Source organism: Ochotona curzoniae, unplaced genomic scaffold (genome assembly GCF_017591425.1).
Source record: "Ochotona curzoniae isolate NIBS_2020 unplaced genomic scaffold, NIBS_Ocur_1.0 scaffold_3890, whole genome shotgun sequence".
Lineage (NCBI taxonomy): Eukaryota > Metazoa > Chordata > Mammalia > Lagomorpha > Ochotonidae > Ochotona > Ochotona curzoniae.
In genome coordinates, this window is record NW_024467115.1 from 30,615,913 (window position 1) to 30,629,120 (window position 13,208).

The window sequence follows — 13,208 nt, forward strand, 5'->3', positions numbered from 1 at the left end:
CGCCATCTATACATAATTAGAAGAGACTATGTGGAAATGAGTGAGGGGTTTTCAAGTGCAGAGGCTAGGATGTGCCAGCCAGTGCTGGAAGACTGTGATGCCAACGTGTCTAAAAGCAGTGTAGCAGGGCAGCTTCATCTGCAGGCTCCCTGGTACCCAGGATTTGGAAAAAAATGTTCTCTCTTACCATATTAGACTCTTGTTCTCCTTCCTTGTAAGGGGTCATTGAAATTGTTGTGTGGCAATCTGGCTTGCAGCAAGCAACATGCCCATCTGACATGCTTTTATCCAACTCTGTGTTGTCACATATCTTGTTAACTTCACTGGATGGCTGCTTCAGTTCACTCATTCATTCATTCATCCATCCAACCATTCAACCAATGTTTACTGACCATTGCTTCCATGTCAAGTTCTGGGACTAGGCAAGTGAACAAATCAAAGAGATCATTAGAGTTTCCATTGTGATGGTGACGTTTAAAAGCATGGCAGTTGAGGGCAGAGTGGTGAAAAGCTCTGAGATAGGAACATTCCTGTGTTGTAGGTTAAGGTGCAGATGCCGGTTTGACTGTGGTGGAGTAAGTAGTTGGAGATACCTAATGAGGATGTGTGGTGAGAGCCAGCAAGGTCTTTGTGGATTCCACACAGAACTCCAGCTTTATGTCTCTGTGGACTGAAGGTCCAGTAGAAGGTGTTGAAAAGAGAGATGACCTGTTCTGGCTTTCTATTTTGCAAGTTTGCAAACATTTATAGAGATGGAAAAACATAACGACCGTGGTACTCATCACCCAATTTCAGCAATTATGTTTAGTAGGTAAATATTTTCATATATATCCATATGCCCTAATGCATGAGGATTAATGTGAAAGACCAATGTATTTTAAAAATAAAACTATTGGGCCCGGCGCGGTGGCACAGTGGTTAAGGTCCTCGCCTTGCACGTCCGGGATCCCATATGGGCGCCGGTTCTAATCCCAGAAGCCCCACTTCCCTTCCAGCTCCCTGCCTGTGGCCTGGGAAAGCAGTGGAGGACGGCCCAAGGCTTTGGGACCCTGCACCCACGTGGGAGACCCGGAAGAGGCTCCTGGCTTTGGATCGGCATAGTATCGGCCCGTTGCACTCACTTGGGGAGTGAACCATCAGACAGAAGATCTTCCTCTCTGTCTCTCCTCTCTGTATATCTGCCTTTCCAATAAAAAAATAATAAAAATAAATCTTTAAAAAAATTAAAAAAATAAAAACAATTTATTTAAATTTTAAAAATTGGAGTTGCTTTTTACGTTGGCAGTTGGGTTGGTGGGATTTTCTGACCAGTTTGCTATGGCCAGTAAAAGCAGGGTTAAAGACTGCTTGGGAGTTAGAATTCTCGATTTAAGTAGGATTTAAAGATGAATATCCAAACATCTGGCTTCCTAATTTAAAATTTCTTTTCATGAACATTCTGTGGTGCTAACAACTCTCAGGAGACAGTAAGTCTTGGTCCTCTTTTCAAATGAGAAACATGACACATCATTACTTACATGTTAAATATCTTGTTCTCTAAAGCTCCTTAGGTAGTGGTTTAGAAAATCCTGGTAAGCCACACGTGACTTTCCAAACTCACAGTTCCTTCTGGTGTATTATCTACTCTTGCTTGTGGGAAATTTGGTTAGGCAAATGGATGTATCAGGATTGATTTACTGACCTTTTAAGGCATTTTAAATTATTTCAAGGAACGTCATGGAGCCAGTCCTATGCAATTCAAATGAAATTATTTTAATTAAACACATTCAAAGGATTATTAGTTGCTTCCCAAATATTAGATATTGTTTACTGGGATGCTGCAGTGTGACAGGTAGGCATCCTAAGCAGCTGTGGGTTAGAATGGAGTGGGTCAAGAAAATGTGAACACAGAATAGCTGAGTGAACTTGGGGCCCCGGATTGGTAAGGGTTTCTCCAGGATCACAAGGTCTGTGAAAGGATATGCCTGGTAGGAACATCATGACTCAAGGCAAAGGGATTTGTGGCGGGAGGGAGGAGTAGGGAAAAGCATAGAAAGTTGGGAAAGGTATGCAATCATTTGCATCTTGCAAGGTATGCAGAAGGGTGGAGGAGAATTGGGGTATGAATCTGAAGAAAGAGGTTGAAATATTCTGGAAACCATGTTCATATGAGAAGTAGTACTAGCATGCTCCATGATGAAGTTGTTCTGTGTGAAGGAAGCTGTCTTTATCTAAACCCTTCCAAGCGGACTCCTATCATAGTGTCATGAATTTGCTTCATAGCTATCCCCAGCCTTGTATGCTAACCTGGGTCATACCACCATAGAATGGATTATGTTTCTTTTTACCTTTGATACCACAACTCGTTTTGCTGTTGTTGTCATTCTTGATGAAGCATAGTGAATTAAGATGAGGTCAGACACAGAGAAGTACTTTTTTCCTCTTTCTCTATATCCGTATATTCCTTCTCTTTGATTTTCCTTTCCCTTCAGTTTTCTCACACTTCATGTTAGAAAAGAGGCGTTTTTTGTGGGCAAGTACTTTGAGCAGTTGCAAGGACAATGGCTATTACTGATGGTCCTGCATGGTGGTTTTGAGTGCTAGTCCCTCTTCCAAACTTATCTGTTATGCATGTATTATTCTTAGGAAACAGTTTTGGAAAATGGGCCATGCTCTCAGGGGGCCCATTGGAGAAATTCTAGCTGACTATAAATGTTACTGTTGATCAGAGCCTTGGGATGGAATAAAGGTTACAATCGTAGAGACTGAGAGGAGTTTAGGAAACAGAGATCCTGAGAGGCTTGGCGACTTGCTTAAACCGCACAGCTGTCAATGGCAGCTTTTGGGATAGTGTCCAAGAATCTGACTCAGTCTAGAACGTTTCCACCACAAAACTCTGTCCCCTTATCCTGGCTTATCCCATTTGCAACAGTCTGATCCCTGATGATGTGCAAGTTCCCAGATGCATTTTTAGGAGAAAATTTCCATTTGCAATTATGGAAATGTTTATGAGGAATTCTAATATGGTGACTTGTTGGTTAATGCTCTCAGATGGGATCATAAAAGAAGATTTATGGATCACGATCAAAACCAAGCCAAAGTTCAGCCTTTCAGTGGGGTTGTTTCTGGCATAGGACTTCTGCACTTTAGTGCTAGAGGGTCTAGGATTCTTGCCTGGAGTCTGTTTTCCCGAAGGTCCACGTCTTCCTCTTGAAGTTGTCTGTGTTCCAAGCCAGATGTTGGCCTTCTACATTTCCTTCTGTGCTCCCTTCCTGTGCACTGCCCCTGGCCCCCACACCCTTCCTCCTCCTCCTCCTCTGACTGTGCTCCCTTCCCGTGCACTGCCCCTGGCCTCCACACCCTTCCTCCTCCTCCTTCTCTGACTGTGCTCCCTTCCCGTGCACTGCCCCTGGCCTCCACACCCTTCCTCCTCCTCCTCTGACTGTGCTCCCTTCCTGTGCACTGCCTCTGGCCCCCATACCCTTCCTCCTCCTCCTCCTCTGACTGTGCTCCCTTCCTGTGAACTGCCCCTGGCCTCCACACCCTTCCTCCTCCTCCTCCTCCTCCTCCTCCTCTGTTCTTCATCCCAGTACACCAATATGCACCCTTTCTGGTGGTAGCTAGATGCTCTCTCAGTGCTGTTGAACAAATGAGCGGATTTCTTAATTCTGCATGTAAGTAAGCTTATTTTTCTTTGATGATGGTGTCATCTGTGAAAATTAGACTGGAAATCATATTTTAAAAAAAGTGTGGTGTCAAACTGTAGTACATGCGCTCTCTTGTCTCTTCATGTACCTCTACTCAGCCATCCATACCCCTTGTGTCTGAATTCTTGGGCTCCTAGTCTGCAGCATTAATTAGCACTTGTTACATATGGGTGTGAGTAGAAAAAGAGAGGTGATGAAACCCAAACTGGGTCATTTGATTATATGTTAGTAACTGATAAAAGATACAAAGATATTGAATAAATGGAGTTTTTAGGCAACTTTAGGCCAAGCTCCTCTTATTTCCCATTAGTGTGGAAAATCAGAGCTTTAGGGTTGAGGTGAAGACATTTTGCTTAAGTGGGTGGGAAAACCTCTTGACATTTTTACAAGAAAACTTAAATTTGAATGGTGACTGCTAATGTTCTTTGCTTATAAAGAATTTCAGAACTCTTGCATATGCACATTAGTGACATCTGTGGGTTAAAGTAGATGCTTTCTGTAATCCTATTTTAAGACATTTTCAAACTTTGAGCAAGCCATTCTTCTGCAGGCTTGCAGCTCCACTGCCTCTTTAAGGAAAATCAGTTGAGTTCATTTTGCACTAGTAATTAATTGGCATTTTACCTAAAGAAAAAGTAAAATCCACAATTGATCCCGTAACAAAGAATTGTGGACAATTTCTAGTGGGATTTATGACTTTAGGGATGGGCTCTGAGGCAATGACTTTGTCCCAGATGTGAAAGACTTTGCCCTTGGCTTCTGTTGCGTTTGGGTGGAGTTCCCAAGGATTCTGTCCTCTGGGCAGCCAGGGCTCTGGGGTCACACTGCCTGGGCCCTTGACTCCAGTGTTTCCCGATTACATGACTGGGAGTTGGCTAATCTCTGTGTGCCTTGGTTACCTCACTTCTAAAACAACTGAAGTTACAATAACACTGTTTAGAGTCGTTTTCATGGTTATCTAAATACACACAAAGCACTTAAAATAGTGTCTGTCACAACCATCAGTTTATGATGGAAATTGTCTTGCCTCCTGGACACATGGCTTTTATCTTATTAGAACAAATGTCAGGTAGGTTTTCCAGAAGTCCATGGTATAGTCTGAAGTCAGGCTCTGAGTTTCTCCCTAGGTGATTTTCAGAGCCGCCTAGGCCTGCATTTATCCAGTCATTTTTCTAGGAAGTGTTCTTCTGTATCTTTGAGGGGAGGGTACCATCTCCCTCCATTTTCTAGCAAAAAGGCTCAATCAAAATAGAAATACAATTTATTCAATGGATAACATGAGGCAGAAGACATGTTTTGGGCTTAACCATGTATAATCACTAGAGTGATTTCCAACTCGGCCTTCAGGGACACATTTTGCTATGTGACAGAATATATTTAAATTTTCCTATTCCACAAGATAACTACTACGTGGTCCACAGGATTACCCTGAACTTGCCTAAAAATGAATCCTCTCTAGACTACCATTTTTGGTGGAGTTCATTTTTTAAATATAGCTACTTGCTTCTGTGAAAAATGGAAATTATATCTAAATTGAAACACAGGTAAGAAATACTTGAAAGATTTGCTGTAGTTACAGCTACAAAGCACCTTCAGCTAATTCCCATCCCTTCTGATACTTGAAGTCAAAAGGATTCACATTAGATTGATCTGTGAGTTGGTTTATGGACAAACATGAATAATTGCCTTTTCATTACCTCATCACATCATTCTGTTACAACAACAGATTCAGCTATGCCTCTGGCAACATTGTTCTTTGTCTTGGATTGGCTAACTTTTCCAGTAAGCATTTATTGGCTGCTTCCTGTATGCAGTGCACCATAGCACATACTTTGGTGGTCAGATACTAAGAAGGTACTATTCCTATTCTTGAATGGCTTATGTCCTCTCTGGGATGAAGAATTTTGCTCATTCCACAGTCACATATCGAGTGCCTGCTACTGGTCAGTAGTATGTTGGAAACTGGGAAATAATGTTACGGTATAACCACTTTTCCAGAAATCCACAGTGAACATGTTGTTCTGTGATTACCTGAAGGATTCTGAGAGTCACATATGTGACCGTATGTGGTACATGTGAGTTATTTGAGAAGGTCAGTGACTGCCATCTAGTAAGGAAGACTTTAATACAGGAGCTCTTGACTTTTGCCATAGATATGAAGCAGTGGTGCCAAAGGCCAGAGAGATATCCTAGCTTGGTTGGAGAACTGAGTGAAATCAGATGAGCCATCACAGGGCGCACAGTGGCTCAAGATGCAGACAGCAGCGGGATCACGAAGGACTGGTGCTGAGGAGTTGGTGTTCCTTCCTTAGGCCGGTGGGTCTCAGTCTGAAATCTCCCATGGAAATATTCTTGGATCTTTAAGGAGGACCGTGAAATACCTTAAGAATGTAAGCAAAATCAACTGTGTATATAAATAAAAGATCAAGCCTTCTTGGGGGAGTGGGCATTTAGCCTGATGATTAAAATGTCAGAATACCTGTAGTTTTCTATATTGGAATATTTTGGTTTGATGCCTGACTCTGGTTCCTGATGCCAGCTTTCTGCTAATGCAGGCCCTGAGAGGCAACAGAGATGACTCAAGCTATTGGCTCTTGCCACAGTTGCAAGAGATTTGGATTAGAGTGCTGGCTTCTGGCTTCAGCAGTGTCCAGTCTTAGGTGTTGCAGGCCAAAAGGAGAAGTTACAACACCAAGGGGAGAAGTTGATCTCTGTTTCTGAATGCCTTGCAAATAAATGGATAAATTAAAAAAAATCTCTTGTGATATAAAAAAGAAGTTTTATTATAGTTGATAAACCATGAAGTGCTTTGGAGGTAGGGGGCTTTTGTAAGGCAGAATGTAGTTGGTTCTGGAATTTTGAGGTCAGATTTGTGATGTGGGGAGAGAGCAGTGATGGAACTGAGTAGGTATGGGAGAAGATCACCATGTCTCTACAGTCACTCAGATGGCTAACATTTATTCACCACATCCCTGGGAGTGAGACGCAAAGGAGGATGAGCTAGGAGATCAATGGCACAGGGATGCCAGTCCTGGGTGTGGCGGAGGATGTGGTACACAGGGTAAAAGAGACCATTGACCAGAAAGAGCACAATAGAGAGTGAGCTTTCATCAGCACTTTATATATACATTTGTCCAGTTATTTCTATACTTGATTTTCTTCAAGGTGCTATGTCAATGAAACATGCATGTTAGTAGAGAAGAGACAATGAAAGGAACACATTCAAATGTGGTTTGATGTGATAGCATGACAAGCTTGTAAAGAAAACAAACTCGTGTGATAGAGTAGAAAGTAGTAAGGAGGTCCATTTAGCACGCTCAGAAAGGCTGCTCTGAGAAGCAACGTAAACCTTCACACCGCCGGGAAGCAGGTTACAGACAAGGGCAGAGACACGGGAGAACCTAATGTGATGGCTGAACAGTGGCAATGGCAGCTCCAGGCTGGGGTGCACAAGCTCTGGAGTGTTTGGAGACGAGGGTGGAGGGACAGCCAGGGGACAGGTAGTGCTGGGTCTTCCAAGTCACCAAATGGACGTTGTGGTTTCTTCTTGGCTTGGAGCTGGCAAGTTACGCGAGTGAAAGCATGAAATGGCCTGTGTGTTTCCAGGGAGAGTTCAGGGTCCAAATTACCTGATGAGTCAGCAGAGCTCAGGGAGGGTAGCCAGTTTAAACGGAAATGGAAGAAGCAGTAGTAGTTATTTAGAAAAAGGGATATGTGAGATAGTGAGGGCAGCAGGCCTGAGTGCTTCAGCAGTCAGACACAGGGGGAAAGGTGCTTGTGAATGATAACTGAGCAAATTGTACAGGCGATTGTGTGAGTTTCTTGGATTGATCCAAATGAGAGTGAGGTGTGGGTAATTTGCCTGGAGGTCTGAAGTCCAGGAGGAGGGTGGAAGGCGGCAGCTGAGTGTCTACTCTCAAGGCTGAAATGGTATAAGAACACACAACACGTGTTAGCAGAGGCTAAGGACAGAGTGCTGAAGGAAAGGAGCCTGGTGGAAGATGATACCTTTTGCCAAGAAAGTACAGATGGAGGAGACTCCACAAATAGAAGCCAATTTCTTAATGAGATGTTGAAACAATGTGATGAAGGTTTTAGATACTATTAGAATTCAAAGCAGAACCGGTATGAGTCAAAAATGTTAGGATGGAGCTCATGAGTGATGTGTGACTAAAGCTAGGTTTTCCAGGAGAGATGAGATGTATTTAGGTGTCAGAAAGTACTGAGAATGTGTGGGAGAATTGTGTGAGGAACTGGAAAAATTTTGCTTAGGAAGCTGCAAAGAGAGCAGTGCCAGTTTGGACTTAATTTTGTTATGTTCATGATTTCTTAAAAAATATGAATGCTCTTGGCTTACCACCTCTCTAATAATAAAGTCCAAAGTTGAGAGCTGTTTATTGTGTATTTTCACAGATACACACAGTGAAAAGTAAATGAGTAAATGTGGTGTTTTATGATAATTAATTCTTTAGCAATGGCTTGCAGCATGAGTCTGAGAAATGAAAGGATCCTGTTTAGAAACTCTGGTAATTCAAGCACAGAGAAATGTTGATCTCTTGGATAAGAATGATGATTACAAGGAAGGCAAAGAAGAATTGGTAGAAGGTTTTGAATAATAATCAACTGAGTTTGATGATATGGTTAGATGCAGGAGGCACACTTGGCAAATGTTTATTGAGGATCCATGTGTCAGTTAACATTGGGAACCAGTGAGGCATGCTACATACCCTCTTGGAAGGGAAAGTACATTTGCCAACAGCCATGTAAACAGAGCAGGTGGGAGTGATAAATGAAGCAAAGATGTCCTTATGTGGCATAGCAGGTTAGACCTCTTGAGACACTGGCATATAATCTTGAAGTCTCATCCTTGGCTGCTCTGCTTCCAGTCTAGGTCCCTGCTAATGTGTCTGTGAGAAGAACAGCAGAAGATGATGCAAGTATTTGGGCCTCTGCCATACATGTAGGAACCCACATAAATTCAGCCTTCTGACTTTGGTTTTATGCAGCCCTGACTGTTGTAACCATGTGGGATGTAAACCATTGGATGAAAAGATCTGTTTGTTACTCTGTGTCACTCTGCCTTCCAAATAAATAAAGTAAATCTCTTAAGCAAAGAAGTGGAGAGAATTTTGAGTGCACAAATCATAAGGGGCTTGATTTGGTAAAGGAGCTTTAAGAAGTCCAATCACTAGCACTTAATTAAGTCACATTTCATGGGAATGGACATTCGTTATTGTTTTTAAAATGTTGCTTTGCAAATTATTTCTTCTAGAAACCAAAGCTTTTTAGTTCTTTTTTTTTTAATGTTTGGCTAATCAGGGGGACAATGCTTTTGGATATCTGGTACTATTATTTATAATTGGAAAAATGACAGTGTTTGATTATGTTAGGCTTCAGACATTTCCTTTGCTTAATGAAAATATTGGCAAGTGGTTTTTTTTTTTAATTGTGTTTCATTTTGGCCAATGCAGCCCACTTTCTGGGCCCAAGATGAATCCCTTCAGATATCACTCTTTGCTACGTTAAATGGAAATATTCAGTAGTCAGTGAGCACAATGAACATGAAAGTGAATCTCTGCCGGTGAAGTTTTAGTTTCTCAAGGTGCAGTGGTGCTCTCCATTTTGTACTGTCCTGCATCTCTCTGGCCAGGCTTTCTCTGCCACTTGTGTGTTTCAAGGTTTTAGTGCATTGGATAATTCATATAAGATATACCTCTGTTCCTCACTTGAGCTTCTGCTTTCTTTTCCTCACATTATCTTGAAAGATGTCTGTGGACTCAAGAACATCTAATGTGTTAGTGTGAGGTTTGGTAAGGTGGTCAGCTTCTTGACACATGAGACAGTCTTGATATAAGATGAGAAACTGTAAAATCTCAGTGACAATTCAGTTAGATATAAGAATTTTGAAAGGAAGGAAATGTTAAAGAATTAGTTAAGCATTTACTTATATGGAATAATGCTTTTTAAGAATTTGTGCAGTTCTGGCCTACATTCATGTGCTCATGAAGTATATGATGGCATCATTTTTCCCAAGAGACTTCAGTGTTTGTCACGCATGTGTTGGCTATTCAGTGGTGTGTTTCTTTTTTCTGGGTGATATAACTTGTTGATGTTGTTGTTGTTCTTGATGTGGCTGTTATGAATTGATGTCAATCCGAAACAGTAATATTATTTCAACCCCAAACAGCCTGTATCTCATGCAAAAAGATATTGTGAAGTAACCAATGAATCAACAATCGATATGAGTCAGACTGCTTCTGATCTACATCAGAGAATTGTAAAACCTAATATACTTGTAAGGCCCTATGCTACTCAGAAATGGGGAGGGAGAGCAGAGAAATCTTTCATCACCCAAGAAGGTGTGAGGAAGACGGGAAGGATAGCCTGTCAGGATCATGACTGGTAACTCATAGACAACAGACTCAAATCAGCATTAGACAATAGCAAAACTACAAAGGCATATGGGGGGAATCAGGAGCAATCCCAACAACCTCTTATTAGGAGGTCATATGCACAGAGCAGGGGGGACCCCAGAGTGGAGCAGGCAGACAGGAGGAGGCTTGTATCCCAATCCTGAAGACTCCTAGATCCTCACCAAAGACTATAAGTATGAGCTCCGAGGATTACATCCCAACTGCCAAGGAGACCACGGGGAATTGGAATGCCTTTGGAGGCCGAGAACTCTGAGGTCACCCATCTCCATTTGGATCTCCCACATGGGATGGAAGAAGCCCATACCCTGTCTTGCAGGATCCAAGGTCATTGGAATGACAACCAGGAGCACTGAGTGGTCTGCAGAAACAACACAGTAAGCTTCCTTCGGGACCAAAGAGAGGAGCTTTCTCTGGTTCTTGCCTGGTGCCGTCTTTGGGTCCCCACCCTCTCTCATAATGACCATCAGGATTGCTCCAGAAACCCCTCAAAACAAACTAACAAATAAACAACAAAAAAAAACTAGACTAGATAGAGAACAGCAAGGAAAGCTTAGAAACAGGAAACAGGCAGTGGGGATGCACTTATAACTCACTGGGTGGGACACAAAGATTAGTTACTCCTCACTAGGGTATTGAAGATTTCTCTGCACACCCCTCCTAAAACTGTTCACCTTGTCTGTTGACATATGTCTTGTTAGAGTTATAGAGTTAGACTACTCAAAAAACAACCAGGTTCTGCAAAATCATGCTTCAACTCTATAAACTGCTAAATGCTAAAATTAAAACAGACAGCTGAATAGTAATCTATAGCCACTTCAAGGTGTATAGAACCCAGTTGTATATAAACTAATAATTGTAATGTCAATGTAGAAGTCATAGGATGTGGTTCAGAACTTGCACTCTTTTTTTTGTTTGTTTGTTTGTTTTTTCTCTTTCTCTTTTAACATGCTTGTTACACAATACCATGTCAACTAGTTCCATTATGTTATAAATTGTTACTGATGTAATGTCGGGGCTTTTAATTGCTTGGGATGATACTCTGTCGGCTCTACCTTCAGACCAGAGATGGTCTCCCCAAGAAACTGTTGAACTTATCTGGACAATAAGATGCTGGACTCTATGCTTTGTAGATGCTTGCAAGGAAAGAATCTCAACTGAATTTGAACTGTGGTAATGCAACAAGGTGGAAGAATCCACCATGGGGAGGGGGCAGGTTTTGGGGAGGGGAGGGAGGAATCCAAGTGCCTATAAAACTGTGTCACATAATGCAAGATAATCAATAAAAAAAAAAAAGAATTTGTGAAGTTGTATTAGGAAGGCATAACATGGAAACACTTTTGAGTATAAAAGGAATGATAGTGGTTAATTTTAGTCTTACAAAAGTAAGTTGAAGCCAAAGAATCTCAGGCTGGGGAAAGAAAAGGAAGGTTGTATTAGATGTGGAATAAGCACTTTGTACCAAGAAATGCCAGGCTGAAACCGCCATGTCTGTCACAAGTGCAGTGAGGAGACAGCAGAAAAGAGGTGAGGCCTAAACCCACAAACCATGCTTGTAGCACCACCATTTATGAGACTTAAAAGTTCTGCTCAAGGATGACTGGACAAATGTGTTGTACACTCAGGGTGGAATATTAGCCACTTTACAAAAAGAATTAGAATTAATTCTGACACATGCTGTGATATGAAGGATATATCTTAAGGATATTTTGCTAAGTGTAATATGCCAGGCGCAAAATGATTAATACTGTATGATTTTTCTAGTTTGACTATTAAAGAACAGTCAAATTTATAGAGACATAAAGTGGGATGGTGGCTGCCAGGAGCTGGAGGAGGAGGAAGCAAGGGGTTATTGTTGAATGTGTGTGAAGCTTCAGTTTTGTGAGAGGAGAATGTTTTGAAGATTTGTTGCACAACGATGGGAATACACTTAACACTTATAAATTGTACACATAAAAGTGGTCGAAGTGATGATAAAGTTTATGTTCTGTATAATCATACCACAATTAGAGTTTCTTGATTCATTATTCAAGGAGCTTTTGCCTGTACATATGCCATTCATTTGCTTGCTGCATTCATTCATTCATTCATTCCTTTCTTCATCCAATCACTCATTCAATACACAGTGTTGAATGCTGCTAAGTGCTGGAAACTAAGTTATTAGGGCAGCAACAATTGTAAGGTTTATAAAACAATGAATCTATCAACTCCAATCTGGCCCATTATTAATTCCCAGCCACAAAGGCATTATGCTTTTGTCATTAACAATTTGTAGTGCTCCCTGTTTGCTTGAATCATGCATACGATATTAGTAAATAAAGAGTAGAAAGCATTAGCATTGATGGTGGGGGAGTTCAACAGCATTATGGTGACATGGAATAAGATGTGTTATACAATATGAACTCGGCTTGAAAAATGAACCAGTGTTCTTTAAGGTCCATTAAAATTTCTCTAAGGATCTTTAAAAATAAAAAGCCTTGTTTGAGGCTGTCAACCTCAGAGCTGTGATATTTAGAATGGAAAATGTTGGCCAAGCCAGATGTGCTCAATCCACATAGCTGATATTTTGGCAATATTGTGGTAAATATAATTTTACAAGCTTTGCCACAGAATTGTATGCCATATAAATGAGTGAGAAGGAGGAGATGGTTGTAAAATCTGAGTAAGAAGCAAAGACTTTGCGTTGAGTCCTGCCAATTTGCTTCTGCTGCTTTTGTTTGCATACGCCTAGCAAGTCTTGAATGAATTATACTATCTCCCTCTATACCTGATCCGATCAGAGGTACAGAGCCACAGTCATCTAATTCTTTCTTTCACGTCTTTCTTCCAGTCTACTTCAAGGAGGTGACTATAATCCTAACTGATGCCATTTTCTTCATGCCTTTGTCTTTAATTCTGTTTCTGAATCTTCAGCCATTCCCTTCCACGGGCCAATTCCTTGAGCACTTTGTCAAGTCTCTTTCATTCTAGAAGTCCCTTTTATTTTATATTCCTTAGCTTCCCACCTGCTTCATTTTTCTTCAGGTTTTCATCCAGATTATTTTTTAAATTTCCTCACATCCCTCTACTCTTCCAGCTGATGGATTTTGGC

The 13,208-nt window shown here is 41.4% G+C and overlaps 1 protein-coding gene across 3 annotated transcripts in view; it reads left to right on the forward strand.

Annotated features, from left to right (window-relative positions):
- The window catches only part of ESR1 (estrogen receptor 1), a 230,185-nt gene that overhangs the window by 21,420 nt on the left and 195,557 nt on the right, over positions 1-13,208 (forward strand). The gene's annotated exons all lie outside the window — the stretch shown is intronic.